This window comes from Trichechus manatus, unplaced genomic scaffold (genome assembly GCF_000243295.1).
Source record: "Trichechus manatus latirostris isolate Lorelei unplaced genomic scaffold, TriManLat1.0 scaffold00090, whole genome shotgun sequence".
In the NCBI taxonomy this organism is placed as follows: Eukaryota; Metazoa; Chordata; class Mammalia; order Sirenia; family Trichechidae; genus Trichechus; species Trichechus manatus.
Window position 1 is genome coordinate 7,283,038 of NW_004444026.1, and position 26,525 is coordinate 7,309,562.

The following is a 26,525-nucleotide window of genomic DNA, read 5'->3' on the forward strand; positions in this document are numbered from 1 at the left end:
CTCACTCACACACTTTCTCACACTCAGTCACACACACACGCACACACATGCTCACCCAAACCCACACGTTCACATCCATGCACACTCACACTATCTCACACATGTTCGTACATGCACATTCACATATGCACTCACACACATTCTCTCCATAGTCACATACAAACATACAACTCACACACAGGCGAGAAGTCCTGACAAGACTGTTTTTGCAAATCTGATCAATGGTAGCTTCCGTAATACTCCTTCCCTGAGGTCTCTGGCCCATCCTTCCCCCCATTCTCCAACCACCCCCTCATCATTCCCGGTCCAGCTCGCCCTTGTTTCCTTCATGCCCTAAGCCTCTGTTTTAGGTCAAGTTTCTCCCTATTGTCCTTGCTTGGAAACATATCTACTCCTCTCCCCGTAACCCCTGCCCTCAGCAGGCTCAACTAATCCTCTTAAGCCAAGGCAATAATGAGTAATAAGAGCTTATTATGTGGTGAATTTTGGTGAGATCTAAACTTTAATGCAAGACAAGGCCTTATTACCCAGAAGTGCAGCTGCCGTTGGGGAGTTTCGGGCCTCAGTAGCAGACTGGTGGGGAGATTGCTGTGGGAAGGGACAAATTTCTCTGTTTCAGATAATACCGTGCATCCCACAGAAGGCGACCATAGTCACTGAGAAGGGTGATGTCATTGGGCACCCCTTTAGAGTTTCCAGACTCTTGGAAGGAGGCTAGGAGGGTAGCTCATCATGCTGAGTCCATCAGAGGAGGTTACTGTGTGTGTTCAGGGAGGAATGGCAGGGGAAGGGTGTCCTCAGGAGGTCTCCTATTCCCTGGAGACTGCAGACATCAGAAAGGCACTCCTTCCATTCCCCTACCTTTCCATGAAACAGGTGTTTCATAAGATGAGGTATATTTCAGAGCAAAGCCGGGTACATACTCTCCTTTGGATCTTCCTCTGGGTCTAGGGCAATGTTGAATAAGTAGCTCAAGCAAATAAGGACTAGAGTAACATTGAAAAATACTACCCTACTCCCTCTTTTGAGTGAACTCTTTTGGTCCAGACCAAACTTAAATCAGCAGGTCTCTGTGTTTCAGTTCAGTTGATCTATTATGCCACGTTGTCTTTGCTGAATTTATTGGACTTGGCTCTCTGTCAGTTTCCAGGTGTCCCTCGCTCCTCCACTCTCATCCTGCCTCTGGAGTCTATGAAAGTCACATTAACTCTTTCCTCCCCTTCTGTAGGAAGAGGACTCAGCTCTTATCCCTGGACTGTCTTGAGGGTGGAAAATACAGCAGAGGGGTTAAGAATACAAGCATCAACAATCAGACAGACCTGAGCTTTCATCTCAATCCTGTCACTTACTAGCCCTTGGCAAGTTACTGAACTACCACGACTCTTGGTTTTGTTTGCTATAAAATAGAGTTATAACTCTCAAATGTAGGACTCCAGCTCAGACCTTTCCCCCGAGCTGTAGACATGTATGTCAAGTGCTACTTAACTTCTCCACTTGGATGTCTAGTAGGATTCTCAAACTTAACTAGTTGCCATCAAATCGACTCTGACTCACGGCGACCCTACGGGTGTCAGAGTAGAACTCTGCTCCATGGGGTTTTCAAAGGCTGATTTTTTGGAAATAGATTGCCAGGTCTTTCTTCCAAGGTGTCTCTGGGTGAACTTGAGCTTCCAATTTTTTAATTATATTAACCCTTTGCACACCTAGGAACTCCATCTCAAACTTACTCATTGCCATTGAGTTGATACGACTCAAAGCCACCCTATAGGACAGAGTACAACTGCCCCATAGGGTTTCCAAGGCGGTAATCTTTACGGAAGCAGAATGCCACATCTTTTTCCTGTGGAGCAGCTGGTGGGTTCAAACTGTCAACCTTTTCGTGAGCAGCCAAACACTTTAACCACTGCACCACCAGGGTGTCTTTTTTTTTTTATTGTAACAAAAAAAGAGGATTTTTTAAATTTTTTATTGTACTTTAGCTGAAGGTTTACAGAACAAATAGTTTCTCATTAAACAGCTAGTACACATATTGCCCGATGACATGGTTAACAACCCCATGACATGTCAACATTGTCCTTTCTCAACCTTGGGTTCCCTATCACCAGCTTTCCTGTGCCCTCCTGCCTTCTAGTCCTTGTCCCTGGACTGTTGTGCCCATTAGTCTCATTTTGTTTTATGGGGCTGTCTAATCTTTGGCTGAAGGGTGAACCTCAGGAGTGCCTTCATTACTGAGCTAAAAGGGTGTCCAGGAGCCATACTCTCCGGGTTTCTCCAGTCTCTGTCAGGCCAGTAGGTCTGGTCTTGTTTTTGTGAGTTAGAATTTTGTTCTACATTTTTCTCCAGCTCTGTCCGACACCCTCTGTTGTGATCCTGGTCAGAGTAGTCAGTGGTGGTAACCTGGCACCATCTAATTGTACTGGATTCAGTCTGGTGGAGGCCGTGGTAGCTGTGGTCTATTAGTCTTTTGGACTAATCTTTTCCTTGTATCTTGTTTTCTTCATTGTCCTTTGCTCCCAAAGAGGTGAGACCAGTGAAGTAGCTTAGATGGCTGCTCACAGGCTTTTAAGACCCCAGACGCTACTCACCAAGGTAAAATGTAGAACACTTTCTTTATAAACTGTATTATGCCAATTGAGCTAGATGTTCCTGGAGAACATGGTCCCTACAGCCACCAGGGCTTCTTATCTCAAACTTAATAGCTCAAAAACCAAACTTCTGATCTTAACCCTGAAACCAGCTATTCTTATGGTCTCCCCCTCCCAGTGAACGCTAACTTCACCCTTCCACTTGCTTAAGCCCAAACTCAGAGTTCTTTCATACCTCATAATCACACCTCTCTGATATACCTTCAGACTATATCTAGAAAATCACCACTTCTCCCCACCTGAATCTCTACCACCTTGCTCCAACATCATTTCTCCTACATCAGTTCCTGACTGATCTCTAAGCATCCCATGCTCCAACAGTGTGGCCACAGGAAAGTAATTAGAGCAATCCGATGATAATGCAAGTAGTTTATGGGAGTCAAAATCCTGCAAAGAGTTTCCATCTAACTGAGAGTAAAAGACAAAACTTCACCATGACTCACAAGGCCCCATAGGATCTTGCCTGCCCCCAGCCCCTTCTGACCTGATCTATTGCTCTTTCGCTCATCCTCAGCCCTCCAGCCATGACAGCCTCTTGTTGTTCCTTGAACTTCCAGGCACTCTTCAGCCTCAGAGCCTTTGTACTTTCCATACTGTCTGTCTTGAAAGCCTTTTCCCCAGATATACACGTCTTTCTCTCTTGCCTGCTTTCAGTTGTTGCTAAGATGTCATCTTCTCAGTGAAACACTTACTGAACCTCAGCCCCTGACACTCCCTTTGTATCTTCCCTATTTTATCTTTCTACATAGTGTTTATGGTCATCAGTTATGGACTGAACTGTGTCCCCCCAAAAAATATGTGTTAGCTTGACTAGTCCATGACTCCCAGTATTGTGTGATTATCCATCATTTTGTCATCTGATGTAATTTTCCTATGTGTTATAAATCCTACCTCTATGATTTTAATGAGGAGGGATTAGCGGCAGTAACGTTAATGAGGCAGGACTCAATCTACAAGATTAGGTTGTGTTTTAAGTCAATCTCTTTTGAAGATATAAAAGAGAGAAGCAAGCAGAGAGACATGGGTGACCTCATACCACCAAGAAAGAAGTGCCAGGAGCATAGCACGTCCTTTGGAGCCAGGGAAGATTGATGACAAGGACTTACCCCCAGAGCCCACAAAAAGAAAAAGCTGGAGCCCTGAATTTAGACTTCTAGTCTCCTAGACTATAAGAGATAAATTTCTCTTTATTAAAGCCGTCCACTTGTAATATTTCTGTTATAGCAGCATTAGATGACTAAGACACCATCTAACATGTTATTTTTATTATTATTATTATTTTTTACTTATTTATTATGTCTTCCTTCATTTGAATTGACCTTAATGAGGGTATAGCTTTTGATCTGTTTTATTTACTGATAGATACCCAGAGTTTAGAACAGTGCCTGGCACATGTGGTTGTTAATGGTCATCGATTTGGCAAATCATGGTGACCCCACGCATATCAGAATGAAATGTTACCCAGTCTTGGGCCCTCTTCAAGATTTTTGTTATATCTGAGTCCACTGTGGTGGCCATTGTGTCAATCCATCTCACCTTCACTGGCCATCCACTTTACCAAACATGATGTCCTTTTCCACCCATCTGTTCCTCCTGGTGATGTGTCCAAAGTAAGTGAATCAAGGTCTTGGACAATATTCTGTAAACCATAGGGTTTTCATTGGCTAATTTTTGGAAGTAGATCACCAGGCCTTTCTTTCTAGTCTGTCTTAGTCTGGAAGCTTTGATGAAACCTACCTACCATGGTTGACCCTGCTGGTATTTGAAATACCAGTGGCATAGCTTCCAGCATCACAGCAACACAAATGCTACCGAAGTAAAACAAACTGACAGATGGATGATGGGCCTGGCAGAGAGCACATAATAAACGTTTATTGAATAAATGATATTTATTAAACACTATATTTCAGGCACCGTTTAAGCACTTTACATGTATTAACACATTCAGTCTTTACCCTGACTCTCGTAGGTGGGTACTTTTGTCATCATCATGATAATAATAGCTGGAGCTTGCTGTGATTGCTGAGAAAAAAAAGTGAGATAATGTATGCAAAGTATAAGGCTCATAGTAAATACTCAATAAATGGTGAAAATTTCTATTATTATCTACATCAACCAAATAATCACATCCATTTATTGAGCTCTTGCTCCATGGCCAGCCCTGTGTTGGGCATGGGGGAGCTGACAGCAGAGCCTGGATGGAGAAGAAGGAAAACCCTGGCTGCAAAGGGCCTCAAAATTAGCCAGGACAGAGGCCACTGACTAGGTGAGAGGCACAGCTCACCACCATCTAAGGTGTTCCAGGTGGTTGCTATGTGCTCCACTAGGTGGGGCCTCAGCTAAATCCCACTGACATGGGCATATTGGGGCAAAGGAAGTTCACATTCAAGCTATTGAAACGAGTGGGAGGATTGTGTTTCAATTCATGCCCTGGCCAACCTTCCCATCCCCTACCCACCCCCACCACCACCACTCAACCTTCCCCCTCTTTGTGTGACCCCAGAGGACAAGTCACCTCCCCTGTCTTGCCCTCTGCTTCTTCATGTGTAAAACAATTGCGATTGAATTACAGCATTCTCAAAGGCTCCTCCAGCTCTGAAATACTGTCTTTCTACTTCTTTTGGTCAAATGTACCAGAAAATGCCAAACACCTTGAATGGCTGCCTGCCCAGTGGGTGGGATTAGAGGGAGGCATGAGGACTGCCTCTCTCAATCTCTTTTGTGTCTTTTCTGGGTGGTGGGGTGAGCTGGTGCTTCCTTGGAGGCTGCTCACATGCAGGCCAGTTTAGATCTGGACTCCCCAAAGTGCTGACTCCAAAGAGTCTCTTTCTACTCATTTTCTATGCATTGAACTTCAAGCAACAGAGAGGCACTAGGACAGGAAGACAGGGTGGATTTGGCCATTATATTTTCTCTCACTCCTTTTTTCCCTTCACCTCCCTCAAGACAGGATTATGGGTTGCACCTATTAATTCTTGTCTGCAAGTATCAACAACAACGAAAATCACACACCCATTGTCAATGAGTTGATTCTGTCTCATAGTGACCCTACAGGACGGAGCAGAACTGCCCCATAGGTTTCCAAGGCTGTAATCTTTACAGAAGCAGACTGTGTCACATCTTTCTCCTGTTAGAAGCAACAAACCAACCTTTATTCTTCGTGGAGTTTTACAACCTACTTCCACTCTCCCCTGCTGCAATGGAGAAGACTAGATGCCAGTCCTTTTGCTCATGTAGAATCTGAATGGAGGTACGTGCTCTGAGTTAACCGGCTAAGAAGTCAGCTATATGATTCCTCCAGGCCTTCTCCCCAAGGACTGTAGTACACAGACAGGAGGGGAAGGGATGAATTTTCTGATGCTCTTGGAGACACGCAAGGGGAAGGAGTGTGTGTCTGACAATTAGGAGCCTCCTTAAGGAGCCCTGGTGGCGCAGTGGTTAAGTGCTAGGCTGCTAACCAAAAAGTCAGCAGTTCGAACCCACCAGCCGCTTCGCAGGAGAAAGATGTGGCAGTCTACTTTCCTAAAAATTATAGCCTTGGAAAATCCTATGGGGCAGTTCTACTCTGTCCTATAGGGTTGCTATGAGTCAGAATTGACCTAACAGCAACAGGTTTGGTTTGTTTTTGGCTTAGGAGATAACACCTGGAAACCTTATTTCCCTGATCTGCTCCCCAAAGACAAACAAACAAAGAAAAGTAAATAAAACTATCCCCAGTTAATTTATTATTACTTCATCTTCCATTTATTAAGTGCTTCCAATTGCCAGGCACTGTGCTAGTCACCAGGATGCAGTGAGAAAGGGACTAGTGGCAAAAAGCAGTGGAATCAGTGTTTTAAGTGCTGATAGTGGAAAGCACAGAGGAGCAGCACACTCTACTAGGAGAGTCATGGAAGACTCACCACCAGGTGACACCTGAGTTGGCTTCTGAAAGTTAAGTAAAATTATAGAGGCTTTGAGGAAGCAAAGGGATTAAAATATACACAGGTTAGTAAACTTGAAAACACAAGGCAAATTTCTCTAATCACATGTACTTTCATAGGGCTAAAAAGAATGGTTCATACGGAGAAGAGGCAAGAGATGATTAAAGAGCGGAGCAGGCCTTTGTACATAATGCTGAGGATTTTGGATTTTCTCCTAGAGTGACTAGGATGTCACTGAAGGATATTACGCAAGGGCCTGACATGATTAGATTTATGTTTCAGAAAAATGACTCCCGTTACCATGAGGAGGCGAGGTGCAGTGGTGTTTGGAAAGTTGTGTAAGACTGAAGACTAGAGAAAAATCCATTAAGAGGGTTCTCGGAAGCATCCAGTGGAGAAATGACTAGGACCAGAGTTAAGTCAGTAGCAGTGTGGAGGGAACAGACTGGAGCCATATTTAGAAGATGGAATTGACAGGTCTTGGAGATGAATCCAATGATAGAGGAAAGAGGAAGGAAGGAGGGAACGGAGGGAGAAGGGGGGGCCTAGATTACTCATTTTAGTGGCTGTGTGGGTGATAGCTACTTCTGATGAATAAAAACTCCAGCATGAGGAACAGATTTGCAGCAGAAGATGACAAGCACATTTTCAGAGCATTGAGTATGAGGTGGTTATGAGCCATGCAACGGGAGAAGCTGAGGAAGCTGTCAGGAGCTGGGTCTGCAGTGCAGGAGAGAGGTCCAGGGGGTGGGGGGGACAGAATGAGGGAGTCATCAGGCACAGGCCACCCAAGGCCTTGGGAAAGGATACAATTTCTTTGGAAGTTCCTTGGAACTTACATAGATGGGAGAGAAGAGGCCAAGGATCTAACTCCAGGAAAGACAGCAATGAAGAGGAAAAGGAGCCCACAACAAAAACCTAAATATTTTTGGATCCAAAAAGAAAAGCTCATTCATGGCTTCTGGGATGTCTCAGTGCTGGCTGTCCTATCTGAGGATATTATGAGGGAGGAAGCAGTTCATTAGGAGGGTCCTTCCTGGGCTGCAGATCCTGCCTCTCTTATTCTTCTCACAGCAGAGCGGCTGCAAGCTCAGCACCACCCCAGTTCCCAGGACCAACCATGGTGGGGGTCATCTTAGACATAGCATCCGTCATGGATTGAATAGTGTCCCCCCAAAATATGTGTCAACTTGGCCAGGCCATGATTCTCAGTATTGTGTGATTGTCCTCCATTTTGTGATTGATGTAATTTTCCTATGTGTTGTAAATCCTAATCTCTGTCTGTGGTAAATAAGGCAAGATTAGGTTACGTTAAAGAGGATTAGGGTGCGATGGAACACCCTCACTCAGGTCACAGCCCTGATCCAATGTAAGGGGAGTTTCCCTGGGGAATGGCCTGCATTGCCTTTTACCTTACAAGAGATAAAAGGAGAGAGAAGGGAGCAGAGAGGTAGGGACCTCATATCACTAGGAAAGAAGCCCCGGGAGTGGAGCATGTCCTTTGGACCCAGGGTCCCCGCGCAAGGAAGCTCCTAAACTAGGGGAAGATTAATGACAATGACCTTTCCCCAGAGCCAACAGAGAGTGAAAGCCCTCCTCTGTAGCTGGAGCCCTAAATTTGGACTTCTAGCCTCCTAAACTGTGCAAAAATAAATTTCTGTTTGCCAAAACCAGCCACTTGTGGTATTTCTGTTATAGCAGCACTAGTTAACTAATACAGCATTCATTCACCTCACTGCTGGGAGGAAGAGGCATCCGGGTGCTGAGAAATGAACCCTTCCTCATATCTGACAGCACCTTCCAACCCAAGTTCCTACATCTGGGCTTTTTGCATTGATTTGTGTACCAAGCTCTTGTTCTGATAAACTGCTTTGTCCCCTTAGATTATCCTTGCTGTTGTTGTTAGTTGCTTGCAGCTGTGTCATCTCTGACTTATGATGACCCTGTGCGCAACAGATCGAAATGCTGCCTGGTCCTGTGCTTTTTTCTTGATTGTTGTTGATAAGCTTGAGTCCATTATGAATTTTGAGTGCCTTCCAACCTAGGGGGCTCATCTTCCAGCACTAAACCTTAGATTCTTAAGACTCCAATTAGCCTTTGTGTACAACCCAAACCTGGACTTGGGGTCCTGGTCTGAACCCCCACATACCCTGCAAGCAACTCAGAGGCATGTCTGAGGCCAACAGACTACACATCAGATGTTTGGTGTTTATCCTTTCTAACAGCATATTCCTAAGCTGCTTCCTTTGGCAAGGATGTCCTGATTGAGTTAGCTTGCATCGCCAGTGACTAGAGGGCAAACTTGTCAATTAATAAGGGGCTTTCCAGTCAGGTTGAAACTCCACTGTCAACTGGGTCAATTCCCCCAGAGACAGAATTTAGGGGACAGATATCAAGCCTCTTTCTGCTTGCCCATCCTATCGTAATTAACTTGTCCCACCTCTGCCCCCAGACCCTAGTACCCGGCATACATCCATCTCCTTCCTATTCCTACATGCCTTTATATCTCTCCCTTAATTACAGGACAGTTCCCATCACACTACTCCGATACACAGCAGTCGCTTAATAATGGTTCTTTGATGACAGTGAAGGGACAGTGACGACAGTGAGGGACAGGCTCAAGTGGAGGCAGGACTGTAACATTTGCCTTCCTCACCCCAGGCTCTGTCTCCCAAGATTCCCTCCTCTGCTCATCCCCTCAAAACAGCAAAACCCTATTATCTTTTCTTCCTTTCTCTGCTGAGCCTCTTCTTAGATTCTTTATTATCATTAAATTGTGAGATTGCCCACAATCTAAAGCACTATCTAGTCCAGGGACATAGCTGTTTAAATGGGGATCCATGGCTCAGTCCTTGCCCTCAAGAAAGTTAGGGTCCAGTTGGGAGAAGAGGCCCAAGGTCACACAGCCAGGATGCAGAGGAGCTGGTGTTTGTTTTCTAAACTTGTGCTTTCAGCCACTTCGCTGAAAGACCACTCATGGGAGGAAAACAAGACAGCCCTTTATTGAGCACTTACCGTGAGTGCCAGGCCCTGAACCAGGAGTTTGAGCCTGCATTACCTCATTTAGTCTTCAGGACAAGTCTGCAAAGGAAGCATCAAAACACCCATTTTGCAGATGAAGGAACAGCATGAGCGGAGATGTGGGAACAGAAATCACGGGGTTTGTGTGTGGAGCACTAAACCGTGCAATTTGGTGGGGACAGAGGTGGATTACCTAGTAAGCAAGTGACCAATTTCACGTGGGTTTCACCACATCTGTGGTGAAGCCCTCACTGGGTCATCCGCCCCTGTCAGGGACTGTAAATTTGAAAAGAGGTTTTGATTCTGTAGGAAGGTGCTGTGGGGTTAGGAGAGAGACAGATGCCAACCATATCTAGAAGCAGAATCTTTGAAGGGGTGAAAAACTGTGAAATTGTTCACTACAGATGACCTGGTAAACAAGGTAAGCACTTACCTTGCCTATTGGATAATCTGCCCCTGGGTAAGTGAGTAGGGTGCCTAGCTATGTAGCTTGGGAAAATGGCTCTCCTCTTCTGTCTTCAGCTTTCTCTTTTGAATATCAAAGGGTTGGACTAAATGACCTCTAAGATCACCGCCACCTCTGACTTCTTCTCAGCATAATGCAGAGGACTTCTGAAAGGCCCCCTCAGCTGGAGGAGGGTTTCCAGGGTGCCCAAAGCATCCCTCTTGGACACAATTCTCCACATGGAAAGGCGTTCTGGACTCTCCTTACCTGTGGCGGCCCAATGGTCTGGCTAAAATGTGCCACACCCTGTTCCAAGCACTGGGATTTTAAGACAGGGTCCTAGAGAACTTGCAACCTTATTGTCTGGTACCAGATGAGTAGTACAGACTATAGAAGACCTAGAAGATCTGTTAGGGCTGCTTGCTCAGGGAAGCTTGAGGGAGGAGGTAAAACTGAAAGTTGGCCTAGAAGGCTGAGTGTGATTCAAATCTCAGAAAAAAATGAAATGACCTGGAGAGCATTTCCTCTAGGCTAGTTCTCCGTGGTTGGGAGTGCAGGCAGTTCTTCTGTGCTTCTTCCCAGGAGAAAACCTGTTTGCCATCCGTTCCCCATTCAAGAAAGCACAGGCACCTTCATTCAGAAAGCCACAGATTTCTTTGTTGTGTTAGCCCCTTCCCAGGAGGAAGCAGACTAGTCTACTGCAATGGCTTTCAAGCTGTTGGTTTGCTGGAGCAGCAGGACCCTTTGAACCCTGAGATGTACAGGTGGACGTGCTGTGTGTGTACACTGTGTGGAAGGGCCGCAGACCCTGCTGACTCTGTCCTGCCTCACCTTACATCCAGGTCCCCTGAAGGTGGGCTCTGAGACAGCTCTGAAGACTCCCAAAGGCTTGGAGGAGCATTGTTTGGAAGTGATGAATCAGTTAGGAGGCTTTCATTGCAAATAACAGCAAGTAAACCAAACCAAACCAAACACATACACCTCGGCTCACTTAAGACACAAGAAACGTTAAAATCTCACATAACAAGAAATCCAAAGGTAGGAGGCTCCAGCAGCTGCACAACCTCAGCAAGGGCCAGGTTGCTTTTTTTTTTCCTTTTGATTCCTCTGCCATGTTTAAGACCGGGCCATTTTCTTTAGGTTGCCTCCCCTCATGGTCGCAAGGCACTGCCAAGTTTCCAAGTGTCACTTGTAGAGGCAGAAATGGAGCTGACACTTTCCTGTAATGCTTTCTAGAAATTAGGAAACCTTTCCCAGAGGCTCCCTTATTCTCCACCTCTCATTGGCTAGGAATGCTTCACAAAGGCACGCTTAATCGAAACCCACCCTCTCCACCATTCTCCCCTGAATCATATGGCCAAGTGGAGACGGATGAATACCTGAATACAATCCAGATCCTCTTAGGAAATGGGCGAGAAGGGGTGATGTTGCACAGGCAACCAGCAGGGTGGGCTAAAGATCAATGACTCACTCTGGGACTTGGGGTATTTGGGTCCTCACCTGGCTCTGGTACTAATTGGTGTTTATCCATCTGGGCTCTCCACCAGCCACTTGCCTTTGTCTCTTTTATCCTGCTAGCCTTGGGCTAAAATCTTAATTGAGGTCTGAGTCCTTTTTCCTCCAGGTTGTGAGACTCTAAGCATGAGCTCCAGCCAAAGTGAGAGGATGTGCTGCTGTCCAGGGCCAGAAGGACAGACATCGTGTACCTTGGTGTCCCCATGAGAGCACATCGCATTGTCTAGGTGCCCAGCACAGTCAGGCTGCAGGGGTGTGCGTGAGGCATGAGGGGTAGGGGACCCTGAGAGTTGGAGTTTTCCAAGGGTGGATGCTTTATTGTGGCATTCTTACATTTTAGTTGTGTGACCTTGAAAACGTTATTCCATCTCTCCAGTGCCTCCATTTCTTTATATATACAATGAAGATTATAATCGTACCAACCTCATAGGGGCTTATGAGGATTATCTGGATTCCTACAGGTAAAGCATTTAAACCAAGCCAAACGAGCCTCTTGTAGAGTCGATTCCAACTCACGGTGACCCCATATGTTACAGAGTAGAACTGCTCCATACGGTTCTCTTAGCTGTGATCTTTATGGAAGTAGATCACCAGATCTTTTTACCATGGTGCTGCTGGGTGAGTGGGAACCTTTAGGTTAGTAGTCGAGTGCAAACCATTTGCACCACCCAGAGACTAGGTAAAGGACTTCTTGTTGTGTGCCATTTGAGTTGATTCCTACTCATAGCAACTCTATAAGACCAAGTAGAACTGCCCCAAAGGGTTTCCCGGGCTGTAATCTTTACAAGAGCAGATCACCAGGTATTTTCTCCTTCGGAATGACTGGTGGGTTTGAACCCCCTGACATTTCGGCTAACTGCCAAGCACTTAAACACGGCGCCACCAAGGCACTTAAACCACCAAAACCAAATCCATTGCTATTGGGTGAATTGTGACTCATAGAGACCCTGTAGGACAGAGTAGAACAGCCCCATAGGGTTTCCAAGGCTGTAAATCTTCACGGAAGCAGACTGCCATATCTTTCTCCTGCAGAGCGGCTGGTAGGTTCAAACTGCTGACCTTTTGGTTAGCAGCTGAGTGCTTTAACCACTGCACCACCAGCACATGGTAAATACACAAGAAATGGAAGTGCATCATCATCTCCATCATCATCATCACCATCTCTATCATCATCATCATCGTCATTATCATCACAACTATATATAATACAATCAACACAGCCTCATGACGCCCATGTGGACTGCCTTCAAGGTGAGAGGTAGAAAGAGCAGACTCCAAACAAGTTTGAGCCCCCAGTACTCTGAGACTGCTGAACTGTTGGGGTGGATGGAATGGACTCACGCTCCAGTTCTCCTCAAACCAGAGGCTCCAATGGTGGGAGCAGAGACACCCCTGCAGCATGATAAACCGGGCCTTTCCATGGAGCCTTGCACTTTGTGGGCACAGCAAGAGCTAGGGAGAAGTAAGCAGTTAACAGATGGATAATTAGCATCACTACATTAATCATGTTAACCCACCTCCAACACCTACAACTGCCCCCTCACGCACACAGAGAGTTACTCCCTCTTAATCACTCCCTAAATGTTTCAATCTGCCTTTTACCCCTTCGGTTGCTCTGCCCCACCCTGTGCTGATTCTTTGGTTCACTGATGTCTTTGCGGGTGTTGGTATTGCCCATCTGGCAAACAACACTAGGGAAGAAAAGGCGTGTCTAGGCGATTTGCCTCAAGCTCCAAGAACTGCCCTGAAAAGACAAATGATTAGGTAGGAGCTGAGTGAGAGTTGATTCTTTGTACCCCCTTGTAAGCAAACATCAGGCAGTCCATATGGTGCCTTCTGGATGGGTTTTGAGGGTGGAAAGCCAGGGAAGGACAGCACACTGTACCCTGTGATAGCTCTGGTAGTGAAAGCCAGCTGTGTGTGCAGGTTTGATGGGATGATGCCAGGCGTGTTCAACTCACAGACTGGGGCCATTTCCATCACAATCTCCCATCAAAATAACCTGCCTGACTAATTTACCTCTGCTTTCTGAAAACGCAACTCTTTCAGGTGGGTTTTTCTTCCTCTCCTTCTCTTCACACCTCTCTACCTCTCTTTTCTCTATACATCTCCCCTCCGTTTCCACACACGCATTCATCTTTCTTAGGATCTCTCCCTCCTCAACACACAATTTCTGCTCTTTCTCTCTGCCTCTGCTTCTTCCACTCTCTCTCTCAGCACTTCCATCTGCAACCCTCCCACAGATACCTTCATTTTCTCTCCATGGGGCCTCCTCTCACTAGCGAAGTTCCTTGCCTGTTCCTGGTCTCTGGGCTCACACCAGCTCCAGTTCCCAGCCCAATGTAGTCCTCACACCCCTCTATGACTCCCTGTCAGGGCTTCGAACTGGTTCGAGCCAGTTCAGTCATGGCTGACGAAGTGAAAGCTGAACTGACTGGAGTAATTTTTCAAAATGCGAGTGAACCAGAATGATAACCTGAACGGGAAAACTTATGGGTCGAAGCCTGGAATAGGAGATTCAGAAGACGTGTAGTGCCCTTTCAGGAGACTGAGAAGGGATTTGGATTATTGGCAAGACTGTGGCGAGGATACACATTCAAAGCAGTGCAATCACTCAACATCTCTGAGCAGGGCACCATTGTTTCTGACTCTGCCAGTCAAGAGAAAGAGATTTGGTCGCTATGCAATGCGCATGCTGCTCTTGTTTTCTAAGAGGGAGATTAAGTTTCTAGCAGGGCTTCAACCAATAAATTTTCCCATTCCAGTTATCGTTCTGGTTCACCCATATTTTAAAAATTTGAGTCTGTTCTGGATTTGCTTCGTTAGCCATGACTGAACTGGGAAGAACCGGTTCGAAGCCTTGCTCCCTTCCCAGCCCTTGCCTGCTGCTCACCCAGGAGCTTGCTTTCTGTAAATCAATTCGGCCAGCATCGGGTATCCCATTGATTTTTACCAAATGCCCAGTGAAAGGAATGATTGATAAGTGTTTGCTGTATAAGGGGGTGATGTCAGCAGGGCTTGGTTCAGAGTCCAGAGGCCTCCCTGGGCAGGACATCAGTGAGGTCAAGCAGAAATAAGAATATGCACTGGTGTGTTGGGGCAAGGAGGCCTGGGGAAGGCAAGTAGGGAGGAGACACCCAGAGGATCAGACAGATTTCTGATTGTCTGAAAATAAGAGCTCTGGCAGAGAAGGCATCTCTCAGGTGCCTGTGAACTGTCTGCTCACAGAGGACAAGCTCCCAGAAGATGAAACCAGCATAGTAGAATGAGGAGGACATAAGTGCTAATGGAACAGAGATAGCATCAGTGATGGTGGCAGTGAGTGGGCAAGGAGATTGCAGGCCAGGTGGAGAACTGGCTCAGGTGTTAGATACAGGTTGGCAACAACAGACGAAGGAGAGAAGGAGGCGGCTTGGCCAAATTCTCTGGTCCAGGATTGGGAGACTGCACCAGTTAGTTTCATATTTTTGTCGTTTAAACCTTGTATAAGTTGTATCATGAGCAAGATGGTCATGTCAGCCAAGTATGCATTCAGCAACCTTGCATGACGCTTTTGTAGCTTCAGCCTTTGCTCTAACAAGGTAAATGTAGGCCTGTCTCAGTTGCATCAAGCGGAATATAGGTAACTCAGGGGTCCATTCCTGAGCACCAGACATGCTCCCAGAAGCAGGAAGCCTGCTGGTGATCTTTGCAATAAAAGCATCATGGACCAGATCGAAGCCTCCAGGTACTGCCTGTTGCTTCCTGCCACTGTCCTCTGTCAGCAGCAACTTTGCCTTCTTTGCTAGTCTGCCCCAGGGTGTGAAACTTCCTGTTCCATCCCAGCTCCATCTTTAGATGATTCCCAGTTTTGCAAGGGGAAAAAGCTACATTCCATCAATTGTAGGAATAGAGACTGCAGGAAGACAAGCCCTAGACCTGAAGAGAGAAACCATGAGTGCTGAAAAGAGCAGTGCTTGGTGGCAGGAAAGCATAACCAGTCAACTCAGGGAGGCTCCAACTAGGCAACACTTGTTTTTCTAATCAATGTTCCCAAAGGGTGCTTTCTCAAGCCCCCTCTTTCCCACTGGGTAGCAATTTCCCTAATGACATCTTAGCCCAACTTTTCAGACTCTTTCATTTATAAGAGCAGTTTTATACTGGTCCTTAAGATCAGTATGTTCATTTTAAAACTTCAGTCTCAAACTTAGGTCAAAGCTCCCCTCCTGTGTCTATAACAACCTGGAATGTGTGTGTCTGTGTTGGGGATTGAGAGAGTAGAGTTACCAGACTTAGCAAATAAAAAAAAGGACTCTTAGTAAAAACTGAATTTTAGATAAACAACAATTTTGTTGTGGTTTTTTTTTAAGATAAAGATGTCCAAATACTGCATGGGACATTGCTGTTGTTGTTAGGTGTTATTGAGTTGGTTCTGACTCATAGTGACCCTATGCACAACAGAACAAAACACTGCCCAGTCCTATGCCATCCTCACAATTGTTGCTATGCTTGAGCCCATAGTTGCAGCCACTGTGTCAATCCATTTCATTGAGAGACTTTCTCTCCTTCGATGACCCTCTGCTTTACCAAGCATGATGTCCTTCTCCAGGGACTGATCCCTCCTGATAACATGCCCAAAGTATGTGAGACATAGGCTCGCCATCCCTGCTTCTAAGCAACATTCTTATTGTACTTCTTCCAAGCCAGATTTGTTTGTTCTTTTGGCAGTCCATGGTATATTCAATATTCTTCACCAACACCACTATTCAAAGACGTCAATTCTTCTTTGGTCTTCCTTATTCATTGCCCAGTTTTTGTATGCATATGAGGCGAATGAAAACACCATGGCTTGGGTCAGGCGCATCTTAGTCCTCAAGGTGACATCTTGCTTTTCAACTCTCTAAAGAAGTCTTTCGCAGTCAATTTGCCCAATGCAATGCGTCCTTTGATTTCTTGACTGCTGCTTCCATGGGTGTTGATTGTGGATCCAAGTAAAATGGAATCCTCGACAACCTCAATCTTATCTCTGTTTATCACGATGTTGCGTATTGGGCCAGTTCTGAGGATTTTTGTTTTCTTTATGTTGAGGTGTAATCCATACTGAAGGCTGTGGTCTTTGATCTTCGTCAGTAAGTGCTTCAAGTGCATGGGACATACTTATCCTAAAAAAAATAAAACAAAAAATCCTTGTTGCCTGAAATTCCAATTTAACTGAGTGTCCTGTATTTTATCTGGCAACCCTGGGCAGGGAGGCATAGTTGGCTCTCAGGCACTTCTTCCTCTCCTTCTCAGCATCACTGTTCTAGTACTAGGCCAGCGAGGAAGAGCTGCAGTAGCAACACCTCCTTATGTAGTCACTTATCTAGGTGGCAGGCCCCTTTCTGTTAGTTGATGTTGCTTCACTGACTGACTTTGCTGCCCTCTATGTGGTGGACATCACAATGCTGGCTCTGGTGCATGTGTGGATTCTTGGAAACTGTTTTCCTGATCATTTCCCCTCCATGGGCAATCCAGGTCTGGCTCAACCTCTTCCCCACCCTCTTAACTCCTGCCACAGGGAGTTCACACCATAGCCTCTGCTGTGTGAATCCCCACCCATGACCACACCTTTCTCGAGTTGGGTATTATAAGGAATCCCTCATCGTTGCAAATGAAAAAGTGCATGCTCTTCATCATCCCTCTCTGCTTCCATTTCTGCCTGTTTGGATTGCACAGGGGCAGATCAGCAAGTCTGTGGAATATGCAGACCAGCAGCTCGAAACAACATGCCCATCTCCCCTTTATAAGTGACTCTCTTGGGGCTTTCCATAAGAAAAAAAAAATCTCTCTCCTGCCTTTCCCCAAAAGTCAAAACCCTTTCTCTGGGCCCTTCCTTTATTTGCTGTTCTCACACCTCACAGCGAGCCCTATAGTGATTTCATTGGCCCCAGCTGCAGTCCTCTATAAGAGAAAGTGGGAGACTTAGTGCTTTTTGTCCTCAGTTTCAGGCTTCAGCTACAATTCCTGGACAAGAGGAGGATCCCACATGACATCTTATTAAAATCTATATAATCCAAGCAAAGCTAGATGAGAATCAGAGGGTCTGGGCTCTGGTTGGTCACTAGCTGTTTGACCAGGAGCCACTCTCCTTCCTGGCCCTCAATCTCATCTTCTGTTGGATGAGGTCCTGGCCCAGGTTGTCTCTTCCAGCACTTAACTGTGTGTGTTATTGTCATTGCAGAGACCTTGTGGGGGAGGGAAGGAAGGGAAGGCAAGAAGGCCAAGGGGTCCCATTTCCGATCAGGACCTGGAGCTTAAGGGTAAGAAGGATATCCTCACTTTTCAGTCATCACCCTTCTCTGCAAAGAGGCCACCATTGCCTTTTCCTCAAGCCACCCTTCTCTTAACTCTGTGTGGCTAAGACAAGAGGGAAGAGAGGAGTTGACACCATGCATAGCAAAGGACTGGATCTACCTGCTTCTTTGGAGGCGAGAGCCGTGGTGGGAAGGGGAGGTAGGGCACACAGCATGGTAAGAAAGCTGCAAACTACACACATCTTAGCAGAATGAAGTACCTACTGTGTGATAGGTAGACTTTTCATTTAGATTTGATGTAGTAGACAAATTATTTGTAGTCTCTCAGTTAATTCTTATAAAAATCTGTGGAGATATCCTTGCCCCCATTTCATAGGCAAGGAAACTGAGACTTGCTTAATTCAGAACCAATATATCATTTTGGTCCTATCAATTGGCATCAAGTAGATTCTAACTCATGGCAACCCCATGTGTGTCATAGTAGAACTGTGTTCCACAGGGTTTCAAATGGCTGATCTTTCAGAAGTAGATGGCCAAGTCTTTCTTCCAAGATGCCTCTGGGTGGACTCAAACCCCTAACCTTTTGGTTAGCAGCCAAATGCGTTAACCCTTTGCACCACACGCTTTTTTCACCTTTTACTTTTATTCCTCCCCACTCCACCGCTGAGTGAGGAAACCAAGTGTTATTCAGTCAATTATATACAGTGTAATTAATGGTAACTTAGCATTATGGGACTACAGAAACCATCCAATGCTTCACAACTGGGACTCAGACAATGTCTGTATGATTTCAGAGACTGTGATATTTCCATATCACATATTGTGTTGCTAACACCTCCGTGTCTCACAGAGGCAAAAGGGAAAAGTAGGCATGGCTGTCTCAGATTAGGGTGTCTCCTAGGCCATGGCCCCTTAGTGCTCAGACAGCCTAGGACTGGATTCAGTCAGCCCCTCGCACTTCTCTATCTGTTGTTTAAGACCAGTGCCTGTCCTTTTGGTTAGTATATGGGCTGTACTGTTATCAAACACTGTATTTTCAATATAATTCCTGGCCTGCCATTCTGCATTAGCAGACTGATGCCTAAAATGAGCCCTATTGTACACAGAAGTCTAGTGGGTCCTTAGAGGAAATAGGGAGGAAGAAAAATCTGTGTTCTTTTCTCGGGAAGCCCAGAGTCTAGTTAGGGAGTCCTGCTGTATGCTCACAAAGCAATTTGAAAGCAATATGGTATAGAATAGAGATCTTAAAAAGAAGGTTTGGATAGGAAACTGATCTGAGGGCAAATGCCTCAATGTAAGATGATGACTGCCCAGCTCATTTCCACTTCATAAGGAAAAAATATATATATATATAAACAAACATTTTTTGTGTGAGGACCTACAATATATTGGAGTCCCTGGCTGGTGCAAATGGGTGATGTGCTCTGCTGCTAGCCAAAAGGTTGGAGGTTTGAATTTATCCAGAAGCACTTCAGCAAAAAGGCCTGGTGATCTATTTCTGAAAAATCAGTCATTGCAAACCTTGTGCAGCACAATTCTACCTTGACACACATGGGGTCACCATGAGTCACAATCCACTTGACAGCAACTTGTTGTCTCTTACAATGTACTAGGTGCTTTCATATATCTCACCTCATTTAGCCAGCAATATTAACTCAGCACTGACAAGTATCAAGTAATGTGGAAGAATATGAGGATTGAAATAAAGTACAGCATGATTTTTGCTGTCAAGGAATACACAACCATAAAGGTTCAGAAGCGGATACAGGGGGGTGGGGAAGTGCCCGGCTTTAGAATCATACAGACTGGAGCTAGAATCCTGACCTTGACTTCGTCACGTTGCTTCTCTCAGCCTCAGTTGCCTCATTGATTAAAAACACATCCTGATATCTGCCTTGCAAGAAGAATCAGTAGAATAAGGCTGTTTAAGTGCCTGGGACAGCACCTCACATACAGTGAGTGCTCCATAATCCTCAGCTGGTTTCCTTCCTTCGTTTCCACAAGCATTTATTGCATTGTGTGCCCATGGTGATAAGTCTTTTCACCCTTAGTAGCCCTTTACTGCATCTATTTTTTTAAATAAAGTTTTTTTATTTTAGAATAGTCATATACTACCTACTACCCATTGCCGTACCTACAGGAGAATAGAACTGCCCCATAGGGTTTCCAAGGAGCGGCTGGTGGATTTGAATTGCCGACCCTTTTGTTAACAGCCGTAGCTCTTAACCACTGTGCTACCAGGGTTCCAGAATAGTTATATACTATTCTAACATACAAAGATAGTACAGACAACCCCTTATACCCCACACTTGGTTTCCACTATTATCAACATCTTACATTAGTATAATGCATTCGTTGTAATTAATGAGCCAAGATTGATATATTATGAACCAGAGTCGATACTTTATTCACATTTCCTTGGTTTTATACCTACTGCCCATTTTCTGTTCCAGGACCCCATCCAGGATACCACATTACATTTAGTTGTCATGTCTCCCTAGGCTCCTCTTGGTTGAGACAGCTTCTAAACCTTTCCTTGATTTTAGTGATCTTTGCAATTTTGAGGAATAGATCAGGTATTTTATAGAATGTCCTTCAATTTAGATTTTCCTTACGTTTTCTCATGGTTAGACGGGGGTATGGGTTTCTTGGAGGAAGACCACAGAGTCAAAGTGCCATTCTCATCACATCATATCAAAGGAACATACTATCAACATATATCAACACTGTTGATTTTAACTGTGATCACTTAGTGAGGTAACACTTGTCAGGTTTCTATACTGTGAAATTATTCATTTATCACCTTTTCTCATTAGCCTTTTCTTAAAGTATCTTCTCTAAAATAATTTCCATTCCAGTAGACAGGGTGTGCACAAATGATACAAAAAAATTAAATACTGTAAGAATACATTTGGAAGTTTAAAGTAAACAGTGTCGTTGTTAGCTGTCATCAAATTAGTGCCTGACTCATGGCGACTCCGTGCACAATAAAACAAAATGCTGCTGGGTCCTGCACCATCCCCATGATCAGCTGCAGATCTGACTATTGTGATCCATAGGGTTTTCATTGGCTGATTTTCAGAAGTAGATTGCTAGACTGTTTTTCTGAGTTTGTCTTAGTCTGAAACCTCCATTGAAACCTGTTCAGTAACATGCAAGCTTCTACTGACAAACAGATGGTAGCTGCACATGAGGTGCATTGGCTCGGAATCAAACCTAAGTCTTCTGCATGGAAGGGAAGAATTCTACCTTTGAACCACCATCGCCCCTCAAGTAAACAACTTTTTTCAGTTGCTATCAAGTCATTCCTACTGATGGCGACCCTATATGTGTCAGAGTAGAACAGTGCTCCACAGGGATTTCAATGCTGGTTTTTTGAAAGTAGATCACCAAGCCTTTCTTCTGAGATATATCTAGGTAGATTCAATTTCCCAACTGAGTGTGTTAACCTACTGCACCACCCGGGGATTCCTCCCTAAACAATAAGGGGCAGTAAATTTAAGAAGAACGAGATCAGTGATGCAAAAGGATTATGCTCAACTGAAAAGTTTGCTGGTTCGAACCCACCCAGAGGCTCTGCAGAAGAAAGACCTGGTGATCTGCTTCTGTAAAGATTACAGCCAGGTAAACTCTATGGAGCAGTTCTACTCTGTAACATGGGCTGCCATGGGTCAGAATCAACTCGATGCCAATGGGCTTGGTTTTTGTTTTTAGTGGAATCACATAAAGCCCTGCGGAGGAGGAAGACCTTAAGCTCCAATCTTCAAGGCAAGGTAGCTAAGTGTTTGGACAGAGGTGAGGAATGGAGAGGGTTCTAGGTGTGGGAAGTGACGTGAGCAGAGACAGGGAATGTGAATGAGCGTGTAAGTCTGGAGTCAGGAGGTAGCTGGCACCGCCCCACTGTGGGTGGACAGTCAAGGAATGGCCAGGGCTGAGCAGAGGCGCTGCGTGCTACAGAAAAATGGTAAGATCATCCCTCTTAAATACTCTTTGCATCTCGTGATTCCATAAGAAACTGGAGCTAAAAACAGACCAAGTAAGAATGGGAACAGAGGGTGCTCCAGCGGTCAGTCTTTCTCTGCACACCACCCCATACCCCACAAAGGATTCTACCCTGACCCTCAGACCATACCCTAGCTCTACCACAAAGCAGCAGATGGCTCAGCGTGCAAAGAGCTTGTTGCAACAACACTTGGAGAGGTCAAGTCCTCATGCATCCAACCACATGCCTCCTATGCAGGTGTAAGTTTGCAGTCATACAGATCTGGACCAGTGCCCAACATGCCCACATGGGTTTATAGATAAGTTCATGTGTTTTAGCACACACCTTGTCATAGGTGAAAGCAGACCTACACTGTTAGGCACTCAGATACATGCATGTTGCACAAGTTGTGTTCTATTCAAGCAGACAACCCAGCCCTGAAAACCCCCACAAGCTGCCGCAGGACTCTTGGTTTCCCTGCCTCTCCTTGCTGGCTCAGCTTCCACTGCTGGAGCTGGAGAGTCTATTCATCTTTGTTTCTTACACCTTCACCTCGATCAGTTGCTTTGCTACCCCAGAATGGGCCAAGACTGGGGACTGGACTACAGTGCAAGCTTTCTTGAGGGAAAATGCAGAAGAGAGAGCCAGTAAATACTTAATCTCTGACTTGCTGAAAGAGCCGATAACCAGTTTATGGGGAGAAAATGTGCAGCTTACAGTCTCTGGGAACTGAGTTTCTAGTTCATTTCCATCCAGGTGTGAGGCAGGCACTGGGACTGCCAGAGGGCAGGAGATGTTGGCTTTGAAAAACGAAAAACTGTTCCTCTTTCCTTTGGCTTGTTGTACAGTCTCCAAGTATAGAGGTGTGGGTGGCCCCTGGCAGTCTCCAGGACGTTTGCCAGGACAAGAAGAGAGAGAGAGGCTCCCTCTTGTAGACTAGCATGAACATGGACTAAGATGAAATGGGTAGAGCTCGGCACAACGAAGCTTTGGAGGCACACAGGGCTGGCTCTACCACTTGTTACCGTAGAGATCTTGGGTGTTTTAAATAATGTCTCTTTAGTCATAGTATGTGGTACAGTAGAATGGTGTCAGTTCTGTAATCAACCTGGCTAGCTTTGATTACAGTCTCTGCCATTCTCTAGATTTGTTACTGTGAAGGTTAATGTCATGTGTCAACATGGCTAGGCCATTATTCTCAGTATTATGTAATTATCCTGCATTTGGGGATCTCTCATAAGTAATATAATGTAATCACTGCCATGATGTGATCTGATGTGATCAATCAATTGTAAGGGGAATGTCCTCAGGGGTGTGGCCTGCACCCAACATATGTTGTTGTTGTTGTTAAGTACTGTCCAGTCGATTCTAACTCATAGCAACTCTATGTACAATAGAATGAAACACTGTTCAGTCCTGAGCCATGCTCACAATATTCGTGATGCTTGAGCCCATTGTTGCAGCCACTGTGTCAGTCCATCTTGTTGAGGGTCTTCCTCTTTTTCGCTGACCCTCAGTTTTTCCAAGCATGATGTCCTTCTCCGGGAACTGATCCCTCCTGATAACATGTCCAAAGTATGTGAGACATAGGCTTGCCATCCTTGCTTCTAAGGAGCATTCTGGCTGTACTTCTTCTAGTACAGATTTGTTCATTCTTTTGGCAGTCCATGGTGTATATTCAGTATTCTTCACCAACACCACAATTCAAAGGCATCAGTTCTTCGGTCTTCCTTATTCGCTGCCCAACTTCCGCATGCATATGAGGTGATTGAAAACACCATGGGTTGGGTCTGACCAATATATATATATGGACATTCTGGCAAACTCATTTGCTTGCTCTGGATCTTGTTTCTAGCTCACCATCAACTGAACTCTGGTTATTGGGACTTGAGCCAGCAGCCTGTCATCTGACCTGCCAACTTTGGGATTCGCCAGCTCTGCAGCCCTGTGTGCCAGCAGCCTGTCATCTGACCTGCCAATTCTGAGTTTGTCAGCCCCTGCAACTCCATGAGTCAGAAGAAGCCTCCAGCTGATGCCTGATCCACAGACTTTGGGATTTGACAGCCTCCACAACGGCATGAGCCATTTCCTTGAGTTAAATCTGTATGTGTGTGTGTATGTGTGTGTGTGTGTATACTTCACTAGTTTTGCTTCTCTAAAGAACGCAGCCTAAGACATTTGGCACAGAGAATGGTTCTAGAGAAACAAAATTGTAAGGAAGAGTTTTGTAAATTGGTTTTCAAGTCTGACTAGTCTTAAAGGTGCTAATGACCATTGCTGCCAGTAGTAAAGAGGGTGCTGCTAATCCATGGAATAAGGTGGTTATATTAATATGCAGAATATCACCACCAATAGATCATGTATTGGTGAGAGGCAAAGTTCTAGGTGATCGCATATTTGATATGTTCTATACTTTTGTCAGAATGAGAAGTATAGTGAAGCTGCTTGGTTGGTCTTACTTTCGCTAAACAAAGTGATGAAAGAGAAAGATGAGCTCAGGGCTTCAGAGTCACAGCTCAAGTGCCACATATAAGACCTCAAAGTTGCCATTTGTGCTCTAAAAGAAAGTCTTAGTCTTGCAGTAATAGAGCTGATATTGCCAAAAACCAAACCCAGAGTCTTATCATGAGTGGCTGAATTACAACATGGACTCAATTTCCAACCTCGAGTGGTGTCTGAAGTTAAAGTGAAGGCATTGATTGGGAAGAAATGGGATCCTGAAACTCGGGATGGGGACATACAGACAGATAATAAGAAGCTGGGACACTGAGCCCATGAATGCCGTTGAATCACTCCAGCCAGAATAACCAGCCTTCTTACTCTCATCTGAACAAATCACTCCATCTTTGTCTGCTAAGCCGTTCTGCCCAGTAAAACTATTATTCCTTAAAGCTCATGTGATGATATTAAACCTAGCTGTGCTGAAGAGACTTTGTCTGAGATATCGCCTGGGGTGGCTCCTGGGTGTTGCCAGGGGCGTCGCTTGAGGTAAATGCCATACAAAACATTACTGAATGTCCCCAGGACCAATCCCTACCACCCATCTTTGCTTCTAGACCTATGTTGTTGTTTGTCGTTAAGGTGCCATTGAGTCGGTTCAGACTCACAGTGACCCTATGTACAACAGAAAGCAACAGTGCCCAGTCCTGGGCTATCCTCACAATCATTGCTATTTTTGAGCCCATTGTTGCAGCCACTGTGTCAGTCCAACTCATTGAGGGTCTTCCTCTTCTTCTCTGACCCTCTGCTTTAGCAAGCGTGATGCCCTTCTTCAGGGACATGACCCTCCTGATAACAGGTCCAAAGTATATGAGACAAAGTCTTCTTATCCTTGCTTCTAAGGAGTGTTCTGGTTGTACTTTTTCCAAGACAAATTTGTTCCTTCTTCTAGCAGTACATGATATATTCAATATTATTTGCCAACACCACAATTCAAAGGCATCAATTCTTTGGTTTTCTTTATTCATTGTCCAGCTTTCGCATGCATATAAGGAAGTTGAAAATACCATGGCTTGGGTCAGGAACGACGTAGTCCTCAAAGTGACATCTTTGCTTTTTAACACTTGAAAGAGGTCTTTTGCAGCAGAGTTGAGACTACAGACACTACTCAACAAAGTATCACATAGAACATTTTCCTTATAAACTATGTTGTGCCTAGCTAGATGTCTCCCGAGACCATGATTCCCAGCCCTTAGCCCAGTAACTTGATCCCTATGGGAGTTTGGATGTGACTATGAAGCTTCTATTATGTCCTTTGAAATCTTCTGTTCAGCTCTTTTACTTCATCATTTCTTCCATTCACTTTACCTGCTATACATTCAAGAGCAAGTTTCAGAGTCTCTTCTGACATCAATTTTGGTCTTTCCTTTATTGTCTTCTTAAAGACCTTATGCTTTCTGCATGTATGATGTCCTTGATATCATCCCACAAATTGTCTGGGGTTCAGTCATTGGTCTTCACTGTGTCAAATCTATTCTTGAGAAGGTCTCTAAATTCAGGTGGCATATACTCAAGGTTGTATTTTGGCTTCTGTGGACTTGTTTTAATTTTCTTCAGCTTCAACTTGAACTTTCATATGAGCAATTGATGGTCTGCTTCACAGTGATCCCCTGGCCTTCTTTAGACTGATGATGTTAAGCTTCTCCATTGTCTCTTTCCACAGATGTAGTCAATTTGATGCCTGTGTATTCCAACCAGTGAGGTCCACGTGTACCATTGCCATTTATGATGTTGAAAAAGGCATTTGCAGTAAGTTGTTGGTCTTGCAAAATTCTACAATGCATTCTCTGGCATCGTTTATGTCACCAAGGCCATTCATCTGTCAATTTGTAGTATCATAGTGGCTTGCACGTTGCTACGATGCTGGAAGCTATGCCACAGGTATTGCAAATACCATCAGGGTTACCCATGGTGAACAGGTTTCAGCAGAGCTTCCAGGCTATGACAGGCTATGAAAAGTACCTGGCGGTCTACTTCTGAAAAAAATTGGCCTGTGAAAACCTTCTGAATAGCAGCCGAACATTGTCTGATATAGTGCCAGAAGATGAGCCCCTCAGGTTAGATGGCACTCAAAATATGACTGGGGAAGAGCTTCCTCCTCAAAATAGAGTCAACCTTAATGACGTGGTTTGAGTAAAGCCTTTGGGACCTTCATTTGCTGGTGTGGCAAGACTTAAATTGAGAAGAAACTGCTGGAAAACTCTGTTAATAATCGGAATGTGG